This window comes from Daucus carota, chromosome 7 (assembly GCF_001625215.2).
Source record: "Daucus carota subsp. sativus chromosome 7, DH1 v3.0, whole genome shotgun sequence".
Lineage (NCBI taxonomy): Eukaryota > Viridiplantae > Streptophyta > Magnoliopsida > Apiales > Apiaceae > Daucus > Daucus carota.
Window position 1 is genome coordinate 35,512,358 of NC_030387.2, and position 10,945 is coordinate 35,523,302.

Sequence of the window (10,945 nt, forward strand, 5' to 3'; positions counted from 1 at the left end):
ATCGAAAAATTAAAAATTTAAATAGTAGAAAAATTTTAATATTACAAATATGGTCAAAACATGAGCATCAAATTAGATTATGTTCATTTAGATGGAATGAAACGAGAAATGAATGAAATGGAAAATTACAAATAAGTTTGATGAAAAAAGAAGTAGGAAGCATGAGACGTTCCACGTTGGAAAAGTGGAACGAACATTCCTTCTAGAGAATGAATGAAGGAATGAGAATCAGTGTTCTAAAAATCGCCGAGTCGGCCGAGTACTCATTCCGAGTACTCGCTTTTGACCCCTCGTCCGATCCGAGTTCCGAGTAATCAGGTTCAAAACCGATTTATGAAAAAATCGGTCAAAACTCGGTTTGACTCCGAGTACTCGAGGTCAAATCCGAGTTTGACTTATCAATTTTTTATTATTTTATTTGAAAATTATTTCAAAAGAGACTAAACGTAAATTTATATACGTTTTGGTCTTTTTTTTGCAAAGTATTAACATTAATTATAAAATATATGTGTTTTATCATTAAAACTTGTGAATGATTATTATGTCAAAAACTATCAAACAAATAACTTTTATTTGAACTTCATTATTTCAAGTGTGTTATTAAAATATTAATATTATTAGATAGTTTTATTATTAATCAGTATATAACTATATATGAGAGGAATAATTAATTAAAAAAAATACCCGATTATTTATCCGATAACTCATTCCGAGTACTCTCCCGAGTTCCGAGTACTCATTTTTCCGGAACTAAACCGAGTCGGACCGAGTTCCGATTTTTACAACCTTGATGAGAATCATAGACATTTCCCTAATCACCCCTAATTTAGAGTACAAATTTCATACCAACCCGGCAACCCCCCTCCGTTACATTTCATCCAAGTGAACCTTAGTAAGCCTACACCAATACTTGCTTTACTTGCAAGAACATAGAGAGGCTGTGACAAGAACAGATACATGATCAACGACTAAGACTAAATTTGATAACTGATATGTATATATATGTGAAGGTATAAAAGCTACCACCACTCCTATCAGGCTGTAGATGAACCCAATGTACCACCTGAATTCTACCAATTTACACTGTTTCATAATACCAAAGAACCTACCCTGGAATTACGACCTTCTAAGGTACTGTTTGGGGTTGCTGTTGCAGACAGCAACAGCAGCTTTTTGCTAAAAAGCAGGTGAAAAACTGTTTGGTAAATCGAAAAGTAGCTTTTCTGAACAGCAGTTTTTAACTGAAAAGCTGCTGTTAGAAAAAGCAGGTCCTCCCATGCTTTTGGAAAAAGCTGCTTTTCAACTTTTGCAGAATGCTGTTATAGATTTCATTATAAAACCTCACCAAAAACATTATTTTTTTTAATATTATAACTCAAAATAAGTAATATCAAAAAATTACCAAACAGTTATCTGATTTCTACAACAACACTTATTTTACCAGCACTTTTTCTGACAGCACAGCAATTTTTAACAGCACTCCCAAACATACCCTAACTCTCAGATGTGAACATCTCTCCTTTCGTCTCTTTTTTCCTCTGGACGCTTGCCTTGTCTAATACTCTGCTCAGCTGAAATAGAACCCATAGAAGAACTAGTAAAACACGTGACCAGTGCAAGTACCAAAGGAACTATACTGAAAGCACAAATAAATCATTGTACCAGTATCAAGTAAAACAGGTAAAGAAAATGTAAAACCATAACCACGTAAAAGAATTATCTGATGCTAAAGTTATGCGTGTTCTGTACTTCTCAAAATTTCTTTGCATCGTATCTGAAAAGACAATGACTATGCACGTCTAAATGTAAAATGTTTTACAAAAGAAGAGAAAAAAGTTAGCAGTCTTTATCAATATGAAGTTAAGAAGAACAATTGTATCAACTATCATGCCTGAAAGTTTCATTCCATCCTCAGCTCATTCATTGACAACCACAGCATTATATTTGTACTTATATTTCAGGATGAAAGAAAAATCAAAACTTTCACATCATTAGCAAAATTTCTATTGTAGCAGTTGTTATAAAATGACAAACCACTTGATTAGCAAAATTTCTTTTGTATCGACATTGACTAGTTGAGCTCAGGAAAGATAATGCTGTCAAGATGCCAGACAAGTAAACAACTCAATCACCTAATTTATTGCAAAGGTGCACAAATATAAAGCAAAAATGAAATATGCATATTGCATGGAAAAGTATTGAATGGGGATTGCAAGGTCTCAAAATATACTGTAATCACTCATTACTGTGAAGGTGTGTCATAGCAGGGCAGTGAAAAGACTAATCATTCATTACCAATCATATGCAGTCACCAATGTGGGCCATAAACATAGATGAGAAACACGTATGAGTTCATGTGAATCTATGCATTCACATGATCCAGTATCCGGTGAAACAAGTAGCATGTTGTATGCACACAAGAAAAGGGACTTGCTTAGCTTACCTAGTTAACCAAAAAATGCTACTATCTATTCCAGAGGAGCCATGCTTAGAGGATCAAAGCTTCCAACCTCTTCTTCACCTCCATCTTGATGCTGCTGAAACTGTAGCAGCAGCTCCTCCAACTGTAGATCGAACTGTAGTGGTTGCTGGAGTGCCAAAGCTTGCAGTTCTTGTTCCTCAAGAAAAAGCCGGGACGCCATATCAAGTTGCTGGTGGTGGTCACGAACATGATCATCTTGTGTGTCTTGTTGAATTTGATAAGGGCCTTCCAGTGAAGCAAGTGTCGATTCAAGAGTCACACCAGCTGGAACACTCATCTGAGTTAGCTCATCACTCAGAATCTGTCCCTGGCCCTGGCCCGTGATATCATATCCCCCTAGAAGATCGGACTGCGGTCCTTGCTGCTGCGCGAAGGCCGCTTGTTGAACCAATGCTGCCTGTTGCTCCAGTGCAGCCTGCTGAGCGAATGTCGCCTGTTGCTCCAGTGCTGCCTGCTGCTCCAGTGCCGCCTGCTGAGCGAATGCCACCTGTTGCTTCTCACGATAAGTCCTCAAAATCACTTCTTCTTCTCTTTTAGCAATATGTTGTGCCATATGATTTTTATAATACTCCTGTTCTCTAAGAATCTCCAACTCCTTTAGTTCATTATCCCTCAACAATTCCTGTTCTTTAGCAGCAAATACCTTTTGGCTCTCATAACGCCTCAACCTTTCCTGTTCTCTAACAGCTGCCAAAGCTGCTGCTACTTTCTCAGCCTCCATCATTTGCTGATACTGATGCTGTTGGTGAATCTCCAGTGGACTCAGATTAGCCACTGTTTGCTGTAATCCCCCCATAATCTCTGCCTGTTGCTCATTACAAGTCCCCATCTGAGCTTGTTGAATATTACAAGGCCTCATCTGATGAGCCTGTTGCATATTATAAGGCCTCATTTGATGAGCCTGTTGCACATTATAAGGCCTCATCTGACCCTGTTGCATACTGTAAGGCGCCAACTTCTGAAGCTGTTGCAAATGTGGTTGCATCACCTGAGCCGGCTGCATATTGTAAGGCATCATCTGAGGCTGCAGAGCCTGTTCCTGTTGGTACTGTGGCAGGAAATTTTCTGTACCCTGGAATATAGGTAACATAGCAGAAGGCCCGATATAAGTTGCGAGTTCTTTCTTTGCATTATACAAGTCCATCTGAAGTTGCTTGAGTTTACGCTTAAGGATCGAGATTAATCCCATACAGCCATGAATAGGGTCCTTGAGTCGAGCATTAGCCTCATACACTAAAGAATTAGCAGCATCTTTGCGTTGTTCCTCAGGCAACTCATTAAGCAGTTTAGCCACATTACTAGCACCAAACACTTTATGAACACTGCTAAATTTTTGAGGCTGGTCTGCTCGAAAATACGGGGCGAACACGCAATCTACTGCACATTTTCGCCGTAGCAACTTGCAGGCTGCACAAGGGGAAAAATTTGATGGTGTTGAATACATTTTTGTTCTTGGCCCTGTCCTGCATACACTAATTAATGATTTCTCTTATAGAAATTAAGAGATAACAAGTACTAATTGGATAGTATGAAACTTGACCCTAACATACACAAAACTACCAACTCCCTTTGTCTTATTCAATTCTATACAATTTTTCACTGCTCGACACGCACTTTAATGTTTCTATTAAATTTTTATTCAAAAAAAAAATCTTAAAAATAAGTCATAAAACTATATTTTGCAAGAGCATTAACGTACGAGCCACGTCCCATCTCCCAATATATACAATTCAGAGTATATAACATGCATATTATCAAGAAAGATATATGTACACATACAATGGCCAATTATGCCGTGAATAAAGTGAAGACTGAAGCACACAAGATGATTAAAAGCTTTTTCACAATTCTAATCAAGACTGATGAATACCCAGAAACAATAAACTGTTGTTATGAACACATCTTGATTTGTTCTTAGTTCTTAATGATATATACATATATAATCTTGAAAATGGGCACTGTTAATATATAATCAACAACTGAAATGCAAGAAACAAGGGTTCATCAAGATTCGTGCGTATCTTTCAGATTCAACACAAGTCAAAGACTTTCCAAAACAAGATTTCAAGAATCAAAGAATAAGATTATGAATAAAATGACCTTAATATCGCGAGTTCTTCATCGTAATCTTGGTTGAATTAAACGACGACGTCCCTTCTTCTCCCTCCAACAGGCAACAAGAAACTGCACAAAACGGGAACTATTCAGAGATAACACGCACGCAAATATTGCGTGGAAAATAATAAGAATGAAAGCAAAGGAATGAGAGGAGTGGGAGTGTAGTAACCTTTGGGTTTAGAGAGAGAAAGAGAGGGTGGAGAGAGAAAGCTTAAGGGCTAAGAATGGAGTGCAATGGGCGCTTGATCTGATCTTCTTCGATGATTTTATGATTTCAATACAGTACACACCAAGAAGCTGATGAATACGTATTTTACGTAGGACGGTAGGAGTTTTACATGGGAGAATAAGGACAGCGAGAAAGTTGAAATTTGTGAATTTAGTAGGAACAAAAAACCCCACAACTAGAGAGAGAGAGATAGCGAGAGAGAGAGAGGAGAGAGAGCGCGCGAGAGAGATTATGTGTGGAGTGTGGACACGTCCCGTCTAGATACCAGATAGAAATTAAAAAAAATAAAAAAAATTGGCACAGCACCTAGTTTGTTGGCCTCTCTCAACTATGTCCCAGTCCTCACTATATTTTCAATTTACATTTGTTAACTTTATATATTATATAATTAAAAATATAAAATATCTATATCATTATATAATATATAAAATCTATTTTAAAATATAATTTTCAATTTTTTAAAATAATAAATTTTTCTTAATCATTGGTCAAAATTTGATTTTTCAAAACCAAAAATGAGCGATTAAAAAAAATGGAGGTAGCAATAATATTTTTAATAAAAAATCACTTTAGCTTATTCTGGTATGTGTAATTTTAATGTATAACCAATCACAAAAATTATAACTTTAAATAAGAGTCGACGTGTGTTAAATAATTGATGAAAATTTGAATCTGAGGATACAATAACATTTTGTGCACTTAGGTACCGGTGTTTGTAGCTGTGGATTAGTAAAAAAATTAATGATAACTATGATGTGACTGGTTGAGTTTGTAACCAGAACTAACACCACCAACATTTTATTCAGGATAATCTGATGATAAACAAAATTGAAAATTCACTAGAGACATTTCATTTGGATCACCATCAAATTGTGCATATCGATTAAAATTTAGTTTCATATGGTACCAATACTATAACCGAAAAAAAGAGTAATATTATATGAATTTTTATAAAACAATGTGACATGAATGAGAAGATATTTTGGGATAATTTGATAAAAGAGATTCACTTTCATGATCTATCATTATCATTACTTCCTCATGATCTTTTGCAATCTTTGATCAATTGAATTCCATATTCGAAGTTGCAATTGGATCTATTCATTAAATAATCAATTCAATACATTTACAGGGTGTATTCGATTGAGATTTTAATGGGTTGTCTATGGATTTTAATGGATTGTGTGTGATTTTGATTTTATGCGGATTCTTGATGAAATGTCGCAGAGTTTATAGGATTTAACCACAATGCTTCAAAAATCCATTGATTTTGGTGGGTTTTCAAGAAACTTAAAATACACTGAAAAATGCCACAAAATCCATCATTTTATGAAATGCAAAAAAACCCATCAGCATTTGAATACCATCAGATTTTAATGGATTTTAAACAATCCCAATTGAATACCATCGGATTTTGTAGCATAATTTAACATCCCAATTGAATACCACCGGATTTTGTAGCATAATTAAAATCCCAATTAAATAACTCAAGATTTTAATGGATTTCAAACAATCCCAATCGAATACCCTCGGATTTCATGAATAAAAAAAAAATCTTTAAAACCCCAATCCAACACACCCCTCTTAGATTGTTACTGGCATATATAATTTTTCTTTTGATTTTGGATCTGTCAAGATCATTTCGGAGATTCCCGCCCATTTTTTATGATCCTCGATAAAAAGGTTTATTCTCTTCATAAGCTAATAAAAATTATTTCTTTTTTTTTTTACAATTTATCTCTGAAGTTGAATACCTCATTCAAGAATTAATTTTGATCCAATCCGTAAGATTCAATTGAAAAGATCAGATCCGGCTAGGTTATTGATATTGTGAATAAATTTGTCATTTCTAAAATTATATTAATTATACATGATTGATAATCAAGTTTTCATTCATTTTTTTTTTGTAATTTGATAATTAATTACTTAATAAATTTTATGTCAAAAAAATAATAATTTTTGTCATATTGAATTTTTATTTGACAAACCAAAGCTCTATCCAATTTTACACCTCTACGATTTTGTTAAAAAAATGACAATACAGCAGCTATATATTCAATTCTATCACATTAATTTAATAATTTTTATTATATATATAACAATTAAATTACTTTTCTTGTTAACAGTTTCAATTTATGTTAGATAATATTGAAAACTGAAATTAAAATCTAACAATTCATCCACAAAAAATACCTCACTCGCAGTACTTTAGTCATTCATGAGAGTGTAAATTAATACTCATATATTTGTTTTATTTAGCAAAAGAATGGAAGTCACGTATAAATAATATTATAATATATATAATTGTTATCAGGGATTTAAAAAGTATTCTTTAAACACCAAAAATTATTTTGATTATATATTTCCTAAATTTTCAAAAGTCCGAATTTATTTATAGAAACTAAAATACTTGTTATATAATAAAGTATCATTCACCACTTATATTTTTTTCATTAGAAACATATATTATAAATCAAGCAATATTAAACATTGTCACAAATATTTATAATTAAATGCATATAGTATATATAGTTTTTCGTAGATTACATTGAAACTTATTTTTAAAAAGTATATAAGTTTTCTTATGAATTTATACTAAATTTTAAAAAATCACGTGAATATACCAGAAAAATGCATTTCATTTGTTTTAAAAGGTTAGTATACGGTGAGTGTAAAAGTTGGGCATGTGTACGAGATTTAAGAAATCTATAATAACACAAAATAATATAAAAAATTTACCATCGATCCTAATCTGTAGTTAGGAATTATCATTAACAAAACTTTTATTATATCTAAGGATTACTTTACACAACAAAAACAATATTTACTAATAATATATGTATAAAGATATATTAAACAAGAACAAATCTTTAAACAAAAATAATATCTTAAATCTAGTGCTTTATTTTGCACCAAATTAGACATAAAATTATTGGTGATCAATTGTTCCCTTTCAAATTATTAGAACCGCTAAGAAGATGGGAATCAAACAACAAACATCAAAAAGGAAAAATTAATCTAGAAAAATTAATCTAGAGTCGGAGACTTAGGTCTATATCAGAACCATTTTCTTTCCCGTCATCCATGTCTTCTTGGATAATTGTTGTTTCACCGGAAGATCGTGGGGTTGTTGGTGGAAAGAGATCTTGCTCAACAAGTTTTGGAGTATCAATTTGAGGAGTACAGTTGGAAGAAACCGAAGAAGAATAAGTTGTACCAGGCTCAAAAGAAGGAATTCTGAGCAGTTTATCTTTCTCAAACCAGTGATTTAAAGATTGAGTGAAACCCAATCCTAGGCCAAGCGAAGAATTCCTTAGTGTCAATCCATAAAAAACTTGCTTTTTTTCAGCTCTAACATGTGCCCTGTGGCCATTTGGAGATCCTGGAGGAACCAGTGCAGTGGAGAGTGTCTCCGCAGAAGGCCTCCTTTCAACATCTTGGACACCTATTTTTTCTCCTCTCGATTCTTCCTTCGTATCATCCATTTCTTAGAAACAGGAGACAAAAGAAACAGGAGATAAAAGTATATGATTTTTGAGATGAACGAAAAAGGTCATATTACAGAATTTTATATAAAGAGGATTCAGAAAGTTCTAGTCATCGAATATAAGATACGCTCCACGTATGCTGACAAACTATATGTATGTACTGTAATATTTCTTAATATTGATATAAAGTATTTTTTTTTTTGAGAGATTATTGATATAAAGTATTGTGTTAACGGGACGTAAATACATACATCTAAAACTGGATGCTTGTATCATTTCTTAATATAAAATATAATTATTTTGTTGTATAAATAATTTATTTATCACGCATACAAAGTAAATTATTTATATTATTCAAAAATATCACTATAATATTTTAGCTCCAGCACTTTGAGTCAAGTACAGTGGCATGCTCACATCTTGTTATACAATTCAACAATATAAATTTGTAATTGTCTATATTTATTCTTTTGAAAACAAGATAAATAAATAAAAATTAATATATATTATTATTGTAATATATTTAATTTTGAATTTAGATAGAATTTTAGTTTAGGTTATTTTATATTGAGTACCTTTTTCCTAAATTATAACTAAAGTTCACTATTTTTTTCTATATTTAATTGATTTGCTCTCTTGTCTTTAGACTATATAGATTAAAATATTTAACTTGAAACTGATTTAACTAAAGAATGTATTTTAATTTTTAAATGGATCAGTAACAGTTAAGTATTTTCTTAGGCTCAAATTGGTTTAGCCACGCTAGCGCCTATAAATTCTGTGGACCACTACTTTTGATTTTAAGCATATAAATCGAGTACAAAACAACAAAACTTATCAAATTGTAGCCAGACTAAGAGCATCTCCAACGGCGTTGACTATAATCGTTGGCTAAATTGGACATGCAAGATATTATGTAAAATTTCCTGAACCTGTAAGACATTTTGCTACAGCTAAATTGGACATGCAAGATATTATGTAAAATTTCCTGAACCTGTAAGACATTTTGCTACAATGGTACTGACTATATTGATTGGCTATAATTTAAAAATAGTATGTTATTAATATTTGAAATTGTTAAAATAGAATATATCAGTTTAATATGGTAATAAATGATGTACAATCTTCCTACGTTCGACAAATTTAGTCATCCATAAGAGGTTGGCTAAATTTATAGACAACAACTCATCATGGTTGGAGTTGAGTTTTTGAAACTGTTGGCTAAATCGTTTTATTTTAAGTATGCCAACTCATATTTGATGATTGGAGATGCTCTAATGCAACATAAAGAAAAAGAGAAGACTCAAGTCTTAAACGGGAGTCTGCTTGGGAGAATAACGAGATATTAGAGAAACAGGAATTGAAGGCATGAAAATTGTAACAACAATTTAAGTAGGAGAGAGGAGAAAAGGCCAAAGAATGAACCATATTTCATCTAAAATTGTTGGAGGCGCAGTAGTCCTGACCCAGCTGACGAAGCAGTGGGTCAAAACTCAATCGATCGGCCCTGCCGTGGCACGCAATGGACAGACGTTGGCTCACCACGTCCATGTACCCCGATCTCGACGGAACGGTTCCTCACTCCGCATCGGGTGGGCACGTTGCAGGGAATCAGTTCCTTCTATCTTTAAATACTATGGTAAAGTCGTTCCATTATTCACATATTCATATACACACAAACACTTGCGGTTTCCATTATTACTAATCTGAACTAGCTGACTTATTCTCACAATAGAGGTGAATCGGGGGACAATCTCTCGCATTCTCCTTCTTGCAAATCGCATCGGGCTTAAATCCCCGACTTTAATTCATCTCTGGCCTTTAAGCTAAAAAAATGTATCTTTGCGTAATAAGTTAGAAGTTTACTTTTTAGGCTTGAACTCATGGCCGGTTCTGTTGGACTGTTTCTTGTGATGTTATACAATCGAGCTCCTTGGTTATTTCAAGTTTACGAAGTTGATTGAGCTATGAATCTTGGAGAACTCATATAATAAAATGCATGCATGTTCACGTCATATATGCTGTTTCGGTTTTAAACTTTATAAGTACTAAACATATAATGTTATCACCATATATAGCTATACAAGAAGGAAAAACATATCTGGATTGTCGTATATATCTGCTTCACTCTACTCTACATCTTTACTTCTTAATTGGTAAAATGATGGTTGCATATCTGCTGCATGAGTGCCAATTTGCCAGAGAACTGAAGTTATAGGTGCAAAATGAATCTAATCTTTATATATAGATGATCAATTAATAGGACACATCATTTAAGTTCACCAAAGATTGACTTTTGGGGATGATATATATGCCATTATTATCTTCTTGTGTTTTCGTTTTTGAAAGAAGTATGCAAGTATATTTATCAGTAAGGAGGTTTTAATGTCGCCGTTTTTTATCTTAGGACTCTGCTGTTAGTAGTGGTAAGTGGTCAATTACAATGGAGAAATTATTTTGGTTTATTAGAAGAACATTTGTTGTGTTTATGGCGTTGTCTCCTCATGCGTGTTAGTCTGTTGTGTCCCTGGCATTTAGGTTTAAGTATTTTAGTTCATCTTTTGTAATTTTAAGTCTAGATGGGTCTGTGAGTTTGTCCTCTAGCTGTTCGTGTTCTCTGCTATGGTA